This window comes from Amblyomma mixtum, chromosome 2 (genome assembly GCF_055824585.1).
Source record: "Amblyomma mixtum isolate Tamu chromosome 2, ASM5582458v1, whole genome shotgun sequence".
NCBI classification, from domain to species: Eukaryota; Metazoa; Arthropoda; class Arachnida; order Ixodida; family Ixodidae; genus Amblyomma; species Amblyomma mixtum.
This window is the reverse complement of record NC_143013.1, coordinates 88967197-88980446: the sequence shown is the minus strand read 5'-3', so window position 1 is coordinate 88980446 and position 13250 is coordinate 88967197. Positions and strand designations below refer to the sequence as shown.

General features: G+C 51.5%; 1 protein-coding gene across 1 annotated transcript in view; it reads left to right on the top strand.

Annotated features, from left to right (window-relative positions):
• Positions 1 to 890: 890 nt before the first annotated feature.
• Positions 891 to 13250, top strand: part of LOC149360075 (lysosomal acid lipase/cholesteryl ester hydrolase-like) — a 30673-nt gene continuing 18313 nt past the window's right edge. The window contains exon 1 of the mRNA XM_089567775.1: positions 891 to 1098. The gene's annotated coding sequence lies outside the window, so the exon portion shown is untranslated. The remainder of the gene's footprint in view (positions 1099 to 13250) is intronic.

Sequence of the window (13250 nt, the reverse complement as noted above, 5' to 3'; positions counted from 1 at the left end):
CATCAGTTACACAAGCAGCACCACCGCGCTTAAGGCTTCCGACTCACCACACAAGCGCCCTCCTGAATTTTTTCACGAGGTTGTCACAGCCGCGGGAGGCGTTACGGGCGAGAGGAACGGGATGTCCTCCCGCATAAGTGGTAAGGAATTCCTGTTTGTATTTACATGTAAAGTCCCCACCCACCCTGCCACTCTGGCAAGTTGCAGCTAATGGTTGATCCCGAGAGTTGGCTTGCCTTTATCAGCGCTAACGCATGCAGTCCACATCCCTCTCTCAACACCCCACGTATACCTATACGCGCTATTCAGGCATCCGATGACCCAAGGAGCCAGTTATGCGCACTTCCTTTCCTTAAAATGATCGGAGTGTAAAACGTTGTCAACGCCAACGCCAATGAACACAATGAACGCCGACGGCCTGTGGCTTCAGTGCTGCATTTCTGCCACAACGTTGTCAATGCCTCCAACCCACATCTCTCTCTCATCACTCCACGTACCTGTAACCGCGAACACAATGAACGCCGACGGCCTGTGGCTTCAGCGCTGCATTTCTGCCACAACGTTGTCAATGCCTCCAGCCCACATCTCTCTGTTATCACCACACGTACCTATAACCGCGAGGCGTCCAATGACCCAGGGAGCCGGTTATGCGCACTTCCTTTCCTTAAAATGGCACTACGTTGTCAATGCCAACGCATGCAGCACCCACCTGTCACTACTGCCACGTAGCTTAAAGCACGATTGAGGTGTCCACTGTTCTAAGGGGGCAGTCGTACGCCTTTCATTTGCTTTTCAAGCTAGCGAACCATTGTTTGCGCAGCTTAAAGCGCGACTAATGTGTCCACTGCTGGTTACAACGGACAACGGTGACGGGGGCGCCGCGAAACGCATGCCAGACAGCTGCGCTCCAAAAAACGCTTTTGGGTCGCAGCTTGCACTAGCCTACTATAAGGACGTTCTGTCGTGCAGAAAACTTGTCGTACGGGCTTCCGTCGGTACGGAAGTGCAGCTACCGCGTGTTGCACAAACCTGACACACTGCTGCTCCAACGAGTTGCTTCCACACACTCGCGCCCCTGCGCCACGATCTAAAGCACGCGTGAGTGCCCCGGCCATGTTTTAATTTCAACTTCCACTTCTCACCTGTATCCTTGCAACCGAAGCTAGCACTCCATTCTCCCGTGTGATGCCTCACAACCCACATATCTGTTACTCTGGGGTTAAGGTTAAAAAACAAAAACAAATGACAGGACGGTCACCACGTGTCAGCGCGATATTCGGCGACAGCTGTTAGTGCGATATGTTGTGGTTGAGAATATGAGCGCGACCTTTTATCTGCCTAGTTCTATGGCGCTCTTTACAGTACCCCACACACAGTCGTATACGCACCAGCGTATACAGCTCGTTCGGTCGAAAAGCCGTCGGCGTCATGTTGCCGGCACCGCGCGTCGGAAAAAAATTGGCGGGGCTTAGCTTTGGTTAAGCCTGGTAGGTAGCGAAAGCAAAAGCGCAGCGCCTCCAACTGAAGGAACGCAGTGCGCCGCGTCTGCAGGTCACGCGTGGCTACCGGCCGCCGCTGCGCGACGACTCAAACCGTCTTCGGTAATTTTTTTATATTTTATTTTTGATGTTGTTGCGACTGAGAGAAAGAAAACAATCTACAGCTGGTATGACGTCACAGCGGCAGTAGCGCCACAGGTGCGCAGCGCGGCAAATACACACCGAAACTGCAGCCGGGCTCTCTGAACGAGCGAGTTGGTAGCCCATAATCTACCGCTGGTATGACGTCACAGCGGCAGTAGCGCCACAGGTGCGCGGCGCGGCGTGACTGCAGCCGGGCTACCTGAAGGAGCGAGTTGGCACACTCGACACCGACATCACGGAGACGGAAGTCAGAGCGGCCCTCCTGATTCTCCGCGCCAACTCCGCACCTGGTGCAGACCAAATCACAAACTCCATGCTCCGTAATCTGGACGACCGATCGATAACCCAGATTACGAAATACTTCAACCAGTGCTGGAGGGAGGGTAGCCTCCCGCAGTCGTGGCGCCACGCGAAGGTAATATTCATACCAAAACCCAACAAACCACTTACCATTAAAAACCTTCGCCCGATTTCGCTAACCTCATGCCTCGGGAAGCTGCTCGAGCATGTTGTGTTAGCGAGACTCACAAGCCACATGGCGGACAACAATCTCTACCCGCATAGCATGGTGGGATTCCGCCCCCATCTATCCGCACAGGACGCCATGCTGCAACTCACCCACGACCTTTATGACCCGCTTCTTCTAGGTCACACCAAGGAAGTCTTAGCTTTGGATCTCTCCAAAGCTTTTGATCGCATTGCACATCAGGCGATCATGACTGCACTTGTTGTTGGGCTAGTTGGTAATACATACTTCTGAAGAAACCAGCGCACAAAACACAACGGACAAGAAAAAGGTGGAAAAAGCGCTCCTGTCCGTCGTGTACCACCTTTTTCTTGTCCGTTGTGTTTTGTGCGCTGGTTCCTTCAGAAGTCAGATCATGACTGCTCTATCCCCATTGAATGTGGGTGCACGCACGTATGCCTACGTTCAAGCATTCCTCACTGACCGCACTGCTGAGATACACTTCGGCCCTCTGTCTACTCCTTCCTACACGCTTCAGAGTATCGGCACCCCTCAAGGGTCCGTCCTTTCCCCCTTTCTCTTTACCATTAACCTCATCCCCCCCTCACCCGAAAATTGGCAACTATTCCCCACCTGAAGCACTCTTTATGCCGACAATATCACCCTGTGGACCACTCACGGCAGTGACGGCGACATAGAGAACACCTTACAGGAAGCAGCCACTCACCCAAAATTGTGCACGGACCATCGGACAGTCTTGCTCCCCAGGGAAGTCCGAACTGCTCCTGATCCGTCCTAAGAATCACCGCTCTCCCCGCTCCCCCATTTCCATTGAACTGAATGGTTACCCGGTACCTGAGGTTGGCACCCTCCGTGCATTAGGCCTGTATATCCAGAACGATGGTAAAAACACCACCACCCTCAAGAAACTCAAGCAGGTTCTAGGCGCGATATCGAACCTCATCCGAAGGGTTTCGGGACATCACAGAGGCATGAAGGAGCGCGACCTATGTCGCCTCATTCACGCCTTTGTCCTCAGCCGTGTGCTGTACACTACCCCATACTTACAACTATCCAAATATGACATAAACGGTTTGCATGCTTTGATTCGCAAGGCATTCACAGTAGCACTTCATCTTCCCCTCAACACACCCACAGACAGATTACTAGGCCTTGGCCTCCACAACACGATCGGGGAACTGGTGGAGGCCCACCGACAGGCCCAATACATCAGGCTCACACAAACCTCAACAGGTCGGTATATCCTGGACTCCCTCGGAATCAGATTACCGGCCAACGACCCAACCGTCCTCGCCATACCACGACCCCTTCACCAGGAGCTCCTCTTTAAGCCGCTCCCGAGGAATATGCACCCGTCACACCATGAGCAGCGCCGCAGAGCCCGTGCGAAGGCACTCCATCGAGCGTACGGCCCCGAGCCGGACGTCGTATGGGTGGACGCTGCCTGCACGGGTGATGAAGCGACAGCAGCCGTGGTGGCCTCCTCTTTATCCATCCTGCTCACACTACGTCTCGCTCCAGACACCTCCCCAGAAGCTGCAGAGGAAGCCGCCATTGCACTTGCTATCACCCACACGGAAGCCCGGTACATTTTAAGTGATTCTAAAACTGCGATTCTAAATTTTGCTCGGGGCTGAGTCCATGTCCCTGATTTTGGCATACTGGACTCGCCCGATGCACCCCCGCCCCGCCAAGTAGAGCTGATATCGGTGCCCGCGCACTCCGGGAATCCCCGAAACGAGGCCGCCAACCTTTTAGCCCGAGGTTCTTTAAACCGGGCTCAGGTGCCCTCGGATCGGGGATTCACGAAAGAGCGCATGCACTCATTCAGCGAGCTGACGCAGGCCTACAGAGCCTCACGCCAGCTTTACCCCCCGCCCCACCCCTCCCTAGATAACAAACAATCAACGCTCTGGCGCAGACTACAGACACACTCTCTTCCCTCCCCCCTTACCCTAGCCCACAATCATCTCTCCTTATCATCCATCACTCCTGCATGCGCCCTATGCCCAGAACCCTTCGCCTCTTCCCTCCACATGCTTTCGCTCTGGTCGGCGGACCCTCCCCCGCGGTACCTAGAGAACCTCAAGACCTGGGAGGACTGGGAGACCCTGCTGCGCTCGGAGGACCCGGCCGTGCAGACCATCACCTCCGGCCGGGGTGCCAGTGCTATGGACCTTAGGAACATAAACACTTGAGTGCAGTGTTGTCGTGGGAGGACCCTGGGGCGTGCCCCGAATTCCTTGTACAATAAAGTTTTTTAAGCATGAAATGCTTTTAGCCCGCGTTGTTGGCAGTGTGGTGACGTCACGCCGAGACCGAGAGCCATCATCCGGTCACTGAAATCCACTCATCCGGGCTCTGAAACGAGAACATCCGGGCACCGTACGACACTTAAGATTTAACTAGACTCTGTAAGCCCTCCTACGCGACCGGCATGCAAGCGCCGGTTGGTCTCCAAAGAAGTCACAAAAAATAACTGCTGCCAGTGCCTTCTCAATGTTTATCAAGATATCAGTCGCTGTGCGTTTGATAAGGCACGGAATTATAATTTCCGATTTCTAATAACGCGTGCAAAAAGCACATAAATGCCACGATACACTTCGTTGTCATACGTGATTTCTTAGGGGCTTCGCGCATCGAAGCAAAGCCGCGCAGGCGCACAGGGGCCCGGGGGAGAAGCGCTGCGTTCAAAGGGCAAGGCATCGCGCCGAACGGGTGGTGGCGTTCCTCCCTTCCATTACGGTGTGGTTCGGGTGTCCACCGAGATGGCAGAGAATTACCATTTCCTTTCCTCAAAAAACCTTGCGTTCAAATGGCAAGGGATCGCGCTGAACGGGTGGTGGCGTTCCTCCCTTCCTGTACGGTGCGGTTCGGGTGTCCACCGAGATGACATTAGGCCCGTAAACATTTCATGCTTACTCTACTCTCGGTTACGGGAGAGGCAGAGATTTTTTTCTCTCTCTCTGCTGTCGCAGTAAAAACAAAAACTTGACTGTGGATTAGCTAAGGTTAAGCCTGGATATCTCGAAGCGAAAAGCTGCGGCGTGGCGGAGGAGGAGCCGCGCGTGTAGTGAATACGGTGGTGTCTTAGAAAGCTGCTTTAGAGACATGTACTGTGGCCTGCATTCCTTTCGGATGTACACCAAGATATGAGAGACAGGCATTTGCTTTCCTTAAAAGCAATTTTCATTTCATTTTCCTTATGGCCCTTACGGCGCCGTTAGGGTATCCACCGAGATATGAGAGAGTGAGGAGTCGTTTCCTTTCCTTAAAACCAATTTTCTTTTCATTTTCCTTCCCTTACGGCGAAACGCAAGAGGCGCCCGTGTGCTGTGCGATGTCAGTGTACGTTAAAAATCCCGAGGTGGCCGGAATTATTCCGGAGACCTCCACTACGGCACCTCTTTCTCTCCTTCTTTCAGTCCTACCTTCCTCCCTTCCCTTACGGCGCAGTTCAAGTGTCCGCCGATATATGTGAGACAGATGCTGCGCCATTTCCTTTCCACAAAAACCAATTTACCAATTTTTTCCCTTGCGGCGCGGTTCGTGTGTTCTGCACATGCACAGCTGGGCCTAATTCTGATCATGGAGCATACGCCAGACTCGAGTTTGAGTAGCCTAGTTGTGTTGTTGTGACTGAGAGAATAATGAAAAGGAAAGTGCACGGGTCTGCCAACTGGCTCAAGCCGAGCCACCACCGCTGCCACGTGCAGATAGAAGAGAGTTAAAAGATCACAGGAAAGAGAAAAAGGAAAGAAATGACGCGCGTCACAGCAACAACTGCGTCCGCCGGAGCGGACGCTGCTGAAAAAACAAGCGGCCGAAGCCGCGCTCGCCGAAGCGGACAGCCTAGTGAAACTTTTCGCTTCAAAAACAAATGACATGGTGGTCACCACATGTCAGCGCGATATTCTGCGAGAGCTGTTAGTTAGTGCATATGTTGTGGTTGAGAATATTGTAACGTGGCGGCCAGCCGAAGAATGAGGCGTGGTGAACCATGAACGAGAGATTATTTAATGGCCACTGGCCTAGCGCGAGCGCTCCGTCCCGCGCCACTGCCAGCTTCGTCTTCGTCTCACTACCCGGGGCCTCCGAGCGATCGTCCCGATCGGTGACGAACAGACGGCGAAATGGCGATAGTTTTGAGTGGGGGGAGGGGGGGGGGTTGAACAGTATGTAGAAGATGGTGCAGTGCTGGCCGCCACAGTGGATGAGATGATCGAAGGATGAGTCCCGGTCCACGAAGCATCCGGGCCGGAGGGTGCCAGGAGCTGACGGCCGAGGTCCTTGGACGCACCGGACGGCAGGGGCAGGGGGGCGGTGTCTTCACGTGTGAGTCTTGGGTCTTGGGTCGGTCGGGTGTCGGGTCAGTCGGGTCTCGGGTCGGTCGGGTCTTGGGTCGTCGTGTCTTGTGGTCCGGGCGGGGGACGGGGCTGGGGTGAGCGGCGAGGTCGGTTCAGGTCCGGCGGGCTGGGGCACGGCCGGGCGGCGCGGACCAGGGCTGGGGCACGGCCGGGCGGCGCGGACCAGGCACTCACGGCCGACGTCCACGGCAGGCGCATGACACCGAAGCTCCGGGACCAGGATGGCGATGAAGGGACCCCAGCACCTCACACCAAATGTAACGTGCCGGCCAGCCGAAGAATGAGGCGTGGTGAACCATGAACGAGAGATGATTTAATGGCCGCTGGCCTAGCGCGAGCGCTCCGTCCCGCGCCACTGCCAGCTTCGTCTTCGTCACAATATGAGCGCGACCTCTTACCTGTCTAGTTCTATGGCGCTCTTTACAGTATCCCGCACACAGTCGTTTACGCACCGGAGTATACAGTTCGTTTGGTCGAAAAGCCGTCGGCATCGTATGTTACCGCACCGCGCGTCAAAAAAAAAAAGAACCGGTGACATATAATCGGGGCTGCGGGTGTCCACTGAGAATTATGAGGCAGTTACTGACTTCCTTGCCTCAAATTCAATTTTCATTTCCTTCATTACAGCAGCTCTTTCTCTCCCTCTCTCTTCTTTCACTCCCACCTATCTCCCTTTCCTTACGGCGGGGTTCTGGTATCCACCCAGATGTCAAACAATTACTGAATTTCCTCTCCTCAAAAATGCGTTCAGTTCAAAGCTCTTTCCAGCGGGCAAGGAGTCCCGCTGAACGGGCGATGGCGTTCCGTGGACTTCCTGGCAGCGCTGCAACTCGCTGTCGCGTTCCACTCCTTAAGGCGAAGCTTAAGCGTCTTCCAATTTTTTTTCTTGCCACCCCTAGGAATTTTTGTACCGTCAGCGAGTACACACACTAGCACACGCCACCGGATTTTCTCGTAATAACACTATCGTAATGCTTTCGCATTAAAAGACAGGAAGAATGAAACGCGACAGCCTGGACTTGAGTTGGTCTTGAGCAGCCCAGACTGAACTAGCGATACTGACGCATGGAGTGCAAGATGTGAATAAATATCTGTGCTGAGCATGACCAGCGACGCTGCCTGATTCAGAGCGTTCTTCTGCATGGGGCCCGACCTCTTACTCCGGGGTAAGGTTAAAAACAAAAACAAATGACATGACGGTCACCACGTGTCAGCGTGATAATCGGCGACAGCTGTTAGTGCAATAGGTTGTGGTTGAGAATATGAGCGCGACCTTTATTTCTCTGGTCTGACTAGGAAGGTTTATTAGGGTAATTGGTTAATTAACTAAACTCAGTCCCACTTACTTGGAGCATCGCTATACCATCCCAATTTCCCACTCAGTATTATTTATTTATCTGGTCCGACTAGGAAGGTTAACTAGGCTAATTGGTTAATTGACTAATTAACTAAACTCGGTTCCACTTACTTGGAGCATCACTATACCATCCCTTTAATTGTTTGCATGGTTAATAGCCAAAGTACAATTGGCCCCGTTTGAAATTCGCGCACTGTGACGTCACGACTATTTCGAGCAATTGAAAAGCGTGACATTTCTGTCGACAACTTCTGTTTACCACGATAAGGCATTAAAGGCTTCGGCCTTAAAACGCGCAGCCACAATGCGAATGATGCTGGCCCACACCACGGGGATGGTATACGGCCGCAGTAATCCATCAAAACACGTACGTTCAGGGACTCACTTTCCGTGCCGCAGACATCACACACGCGGAGGAGGTCGCTATAGCACTCGCTGCTGCAGAACCAGACTCCCGGGTTATCAGCACCGACTCCCGGAGAGCCTGCCGGAACCTAGAATAAGGACGAATCCCTCGACGCGCCTCCAAAATTTTACATAAATGCGAGTGCGGAATCGCCCGGACACACGTGTCGTCATGTGTAGGGCATTGTCTCGACACTCGCCGCTTGAGGTATCAGAACCTAGCCTGGCTATCACAAAGACTTCGTTCAATTTTATCAAACCCAGCATAGTCGATAGAGGCGAAACGCAAAAGGCGCCTGTGTGCTGTGCGATTTCGAAATTTCCGGAGCCCTCCACTACGGCGTCTCTCATAGCCTTAGTCGCTTTGGGACGTTAAACCCTATAAACCAAACCAAACCAGTACACGTTAAAGATCCCCAGGTGGTCGAAATTATTCTGGAGATCACCACTATGGCACCTCTTTCTTCCTCTCTTCTTTGACTCCCTCCTGTAACCCGTTCCTTATGTCGCGGTTCGTGTGTCCACCGAGATGTGAGGCAGTTACTGCCCCATTTCCTTCCATCAAACGCCAATTTTCAATTTTCTAGACCGCGCATAAGGCTAGACTAGGAATCTTCTAAACACTCTCTTGGTTTTGGGAAAGGAGAGTTGCTTTGTTGATGGACACTTGAAGCATGCAGTCAAAATGCAAAAGCAGCCCATGTAACGTTACGCGCAACCCGTTACGGGTGCCGTGGTACCACTTAAATGGCTTATTGTTTGGTTTAAGCTTTATGGGGTTTTGAGCCCAAAAGCGACTCAGGCTATGAGGGACGCCGTCGTGAAGGATTCCGGAAATTTAGACCACCTGGGATTCTTTAAAGTACACTAACATCGCACAGTACACGGGCTTCTAGAATCGCGCCTCCGTCGAAATTCGACCGTTGTGGTCGGGATCGGACCCGCTTTTTCGGGTCAGCAGCCCATGATTAGCAAAAGAATTAATGCAAAAGCTCTATGAAAAAGTAGATAGCAGTCATGATCCGCATACCACTAATCATAAATTTGTTTCTTTCAGTGGCCGGAGGCCGGTCGTTCCTCGAAGACGCTACACTGTCTTTTCAAGATGCTGTCATGGCACAGGCGTCCACCAGCGAAGCCCCTAAAAGCGGACAGAACAACTTTGAGAAAGCTATTAAGTTTTTAAAGGTCTGCATCAACAACGCTGATCCCGGTACTAGTTATTTAAAGACCTTTCTCCGGAAGAGTGGGCTACTATGGGCTGCAGCTGACGCACGCAGTGATCCATTAGACATTCTTCTGAAGCTGTCCTTGAACTGGCGATGTCCAGTGTTCTTTTACGTCTACCTGTCCACAAGCAGACCAGATGGCCACAGGCTCCAACTCTTCGACTCTTTCATGGGCGTCGACTTCAATGCATTTCTCGAAGAACACCGCTCGCAGCAAGAAAATACCCGCATCGTCTGCGAACTCTACAATGCTCTGAGATATTCTTCGTTCCGTACTGAAGACGAAAGCCAGTCGTACGGCAATATCTCATGTGAAAAAATAGCCCAGGTCCAGTCAAGGCTTTTAGAACGATTGAATGGGGATAGCGACGATTATTCAGCTGCGTATTCAAGCGTCTACGAGTTCGCTTCTAGCGCTACACCCGGCATATCTGCTAATCGGTGGGTGGATGCCATATCCAAGTACTTTTCGTGGCGAACAGCTGTCCACAAGACCACACCGGTTGACGTAGGTAATGTGGGTTATCTGAAAGCTTTGTCAACAATTCTAGCAGATACTCCGAAGGAAGAGCTCCTACTCTTCATCGGTCTTACCACTGTTCAGGTTGTCGGACGCTTCATTAACTCCGAAGTAGCTGCCCTTGTGTACCGAGGTGAATGGTCAACGGCACAGAAGCAACACGCCGCAGTGTGCTACCGCATGACTGATGTCGCCATCCCGGGAGCTTTGAGCACGTCACAATCCACTTATCTGTTCGAAGGACACCGAGTGCGGAAAGTCACAGAGGTAGCCAATGAAGTCTTAGCATCATCAGTGCAACGGCTGCGACGTTCTGCTTGGCTGGGTAAAAACTCTAAAGACATCATAAGTAAGAAGGTTGCTGGAGCTCGGCCTGTCTTTGACGGCCTAATCCTAGAAGCGGCTGCGACAAAAGCTCCTGTTCCGGACATGACCAGCTCATTTCTAGACAACATGAAGATCCTGCCAAGCGACTACTGGACCCATTTTCACCGGCATTCCAAACTCAATGGCAGTCGGAACATTTGGTTCAACCCTTGGCTACAGGTCAGCAGCTCACACAGGCCTCTTGAACTGGTCATTCCGGACGTCTATATGTTGAAATTGCTTTTTCCAGACGACGCCTACGAGAGCATCTACTACGCTTCCGTGGGATCACTGTTAGCCCGCCAGATCTCCACAGCTCACGACCTGAAAGGACGAACCATAGACAGCAACGGAACTGAGAGCCATTGGCTTACCCCAGAAGAGACAGCCAAGCAAGACAACCTAATCGAGTGCCTGGTGCAAGCATTTGAAGCTGGACAAAACGGCTCTGATGTGATAACAGTGGAGGACAAATCTGCCCTCTACGTCGTCTGGGACAGCCTGTCACCTCTTATCAAAGCGTTTCGCTCCTGTCCTCATTTTAATGTGCGGAATGCTAGCTATCTGCACTACACACCCTTGCAACTTTTTTTTATATCGCTGTGCTTCACTATGTGCGCTCATGCGGGAGACGACACTGCGCGATTCAGTGTATCCTCATGGTGCAACTTTCCTCTGAGCCTCTCTAACACCTTCAAGGAAAGCTTTCAATGCCCAGATGAGAGCCCCATGCATTCAAGTGTCACATGTGATTCTTACTCATTATATCCTGAAGTGCAGTCAGGTGACACTCTTGTGCCGGCCCCTTTAAATAACAGTATTTCATAGCACGCAAAAAAGACATATTGGCAGTAGAGCAACGGAAATTTATCTAGTTATGTGCGTTGTGAAACTTGTTGGCAAGGCTCGCATCAGTGTCCTTAAGATTCGCTCAGTGTTTTTCCTTAGTGTGTATTGCGGTTTCTGTGCATGCCACAATATCGTTACAACCAACTATTTCATTTGGTGACCTTCGCATTTAAGGACTTGTCCGCGAGACTGCCAGCAGCTGCGCCATTTCGGTGCGAATACTTATTTCAGTCTGCTCATTCAAAATAGTGTACAAGTCGCGGTTGTGTTGCGTGTGGGAAAGAAATGTAACTTATAACGTTGACTGTCTTGCGGGAATCGTGTCAGTGCAGACTGTTGCACCGCTAAAAGAGCTTAAACCGTAGAGTGTGACAACTACGATTAGTAACACGCATGCATAGTTTGCAGTGTCGCTATGAGTGTCATTGTGTAGTATCCCCTCACAAGTATCTGCGAGTGTCATTGCTTTTAATTCACTACGTATGAATGTTCTAATGTTCCATGTGAGTTGGATTAATACAGCTGCTGCCGTAAAATCCCGTGAGCTATCCCCGTGTGTTACTGATCCCCCAATACATACAGGGCCGCCCTAAGCCTTAGTTCAAAAGTGAGCATTACGGCGGCAAATTAGATGACAGCAGGATAGACATACGTTGCCTTCCTTTTAATAAAGTCCTGCTGCTTGTAGAGTGAAATGCAACTGCTTGGGTGCGTGCTGCAGCTTCACGCGACGGCACTTTGTCGCCTGTAGAGTGGAGTGTCGCAGACATTCGCACATTTTCATCGCCATGAGGTGAAGCTGTATTCTTGCTTGCTTTGGATGTGATCGAAGATGGGAGGCAGCACAGGGGTGCTGGTAGGGAACAATTGCTTTGATGCATTTTTTGCTATGTATCTTGGTATTGTTGTATGCCTTGCATCAGCGACATGAGAGCACTAATCGCCGTAGGGCTAGCGACTACTAGCAGAGAGCCAATACCAACTAGCATCTGCTTCAAGTCTCGGTAAAGGTCACTAAGCTGCTCTCTGTAAGACGTGTCATGCAAGGTAACAACGCCAGCAATTAAAGCGTACATAAGGCAGTGTGTTAAATATACTCAAAACCACTATTCGAAACATACACGAGTGCTGAAGATGCTGCACACGTACTGCTTAGTATAGATGAGATCATGCTCCCGCCTTCTCCCCATATGGGAAGGGCATATGGCATTACGAGGCAGTTCAGCTTGGTACAGCGTTCCCATGACCTTCACACGGCGCCTGTTCAAGAACAAGGAAAATACTAGGACTTCGTGGCGGCGACGACGTCCGCGAACATAATGTTGTCTTTGTTTTGGAGGAAAATCAAAAGACCGTTACTCGAAATATTGATAAACTGTTGCGAATTTCCCTAACCGCGGTGTTTTCTGGGGTAGCCTGGGTGAGCATCAGCTTTGAGAGTAAATCGACAACAGGAGCACTTTACCAAGGACCTCGGCTGCGCACCTTGGCTGAGTCAATACTGGCATTAATTCTGAAATCAAACAGCCCTGAATTAAAGATTCACATAGGCAGTGATTCCCATGTGAAAGTTATTTGACATAGGTTATGGCCAGCGACAGCCGGGCACTTGAACTCTGTCTGCGGGTTTGCGTCAGCAGCAGTCACCGCGCACTTGCCATCTTCCATTGTGTGACACGCAGAAATACGCAAAAGAAATCGCAGAAACGTCCAAAAATTTTTCATAGCCTGCTCAGTGCCCCCCTCGGTTAGAAATGCCTGGGAAAACGAAGGCATCCCTGCACGTCACCCTCGCTGACATGAGATGACTGCTGTTCGGCAATTTTCTCTTCCACTTTTTTTCTTTCGACGATCATTCCACAGCCTTATTAAAAAAATATACAGTCCAAGCGGTTCGCTTGTGAGCCGTGTAGTGGGGTTGTTGTAGCATGCGGGGAAGTATTGAACTCAGGAGGGGTGAGGACGAGGACTTCTCTAACCTTCAAGAGAATCGCAGTGCTGACGACGCGAAAGCAGCACCACTGAAT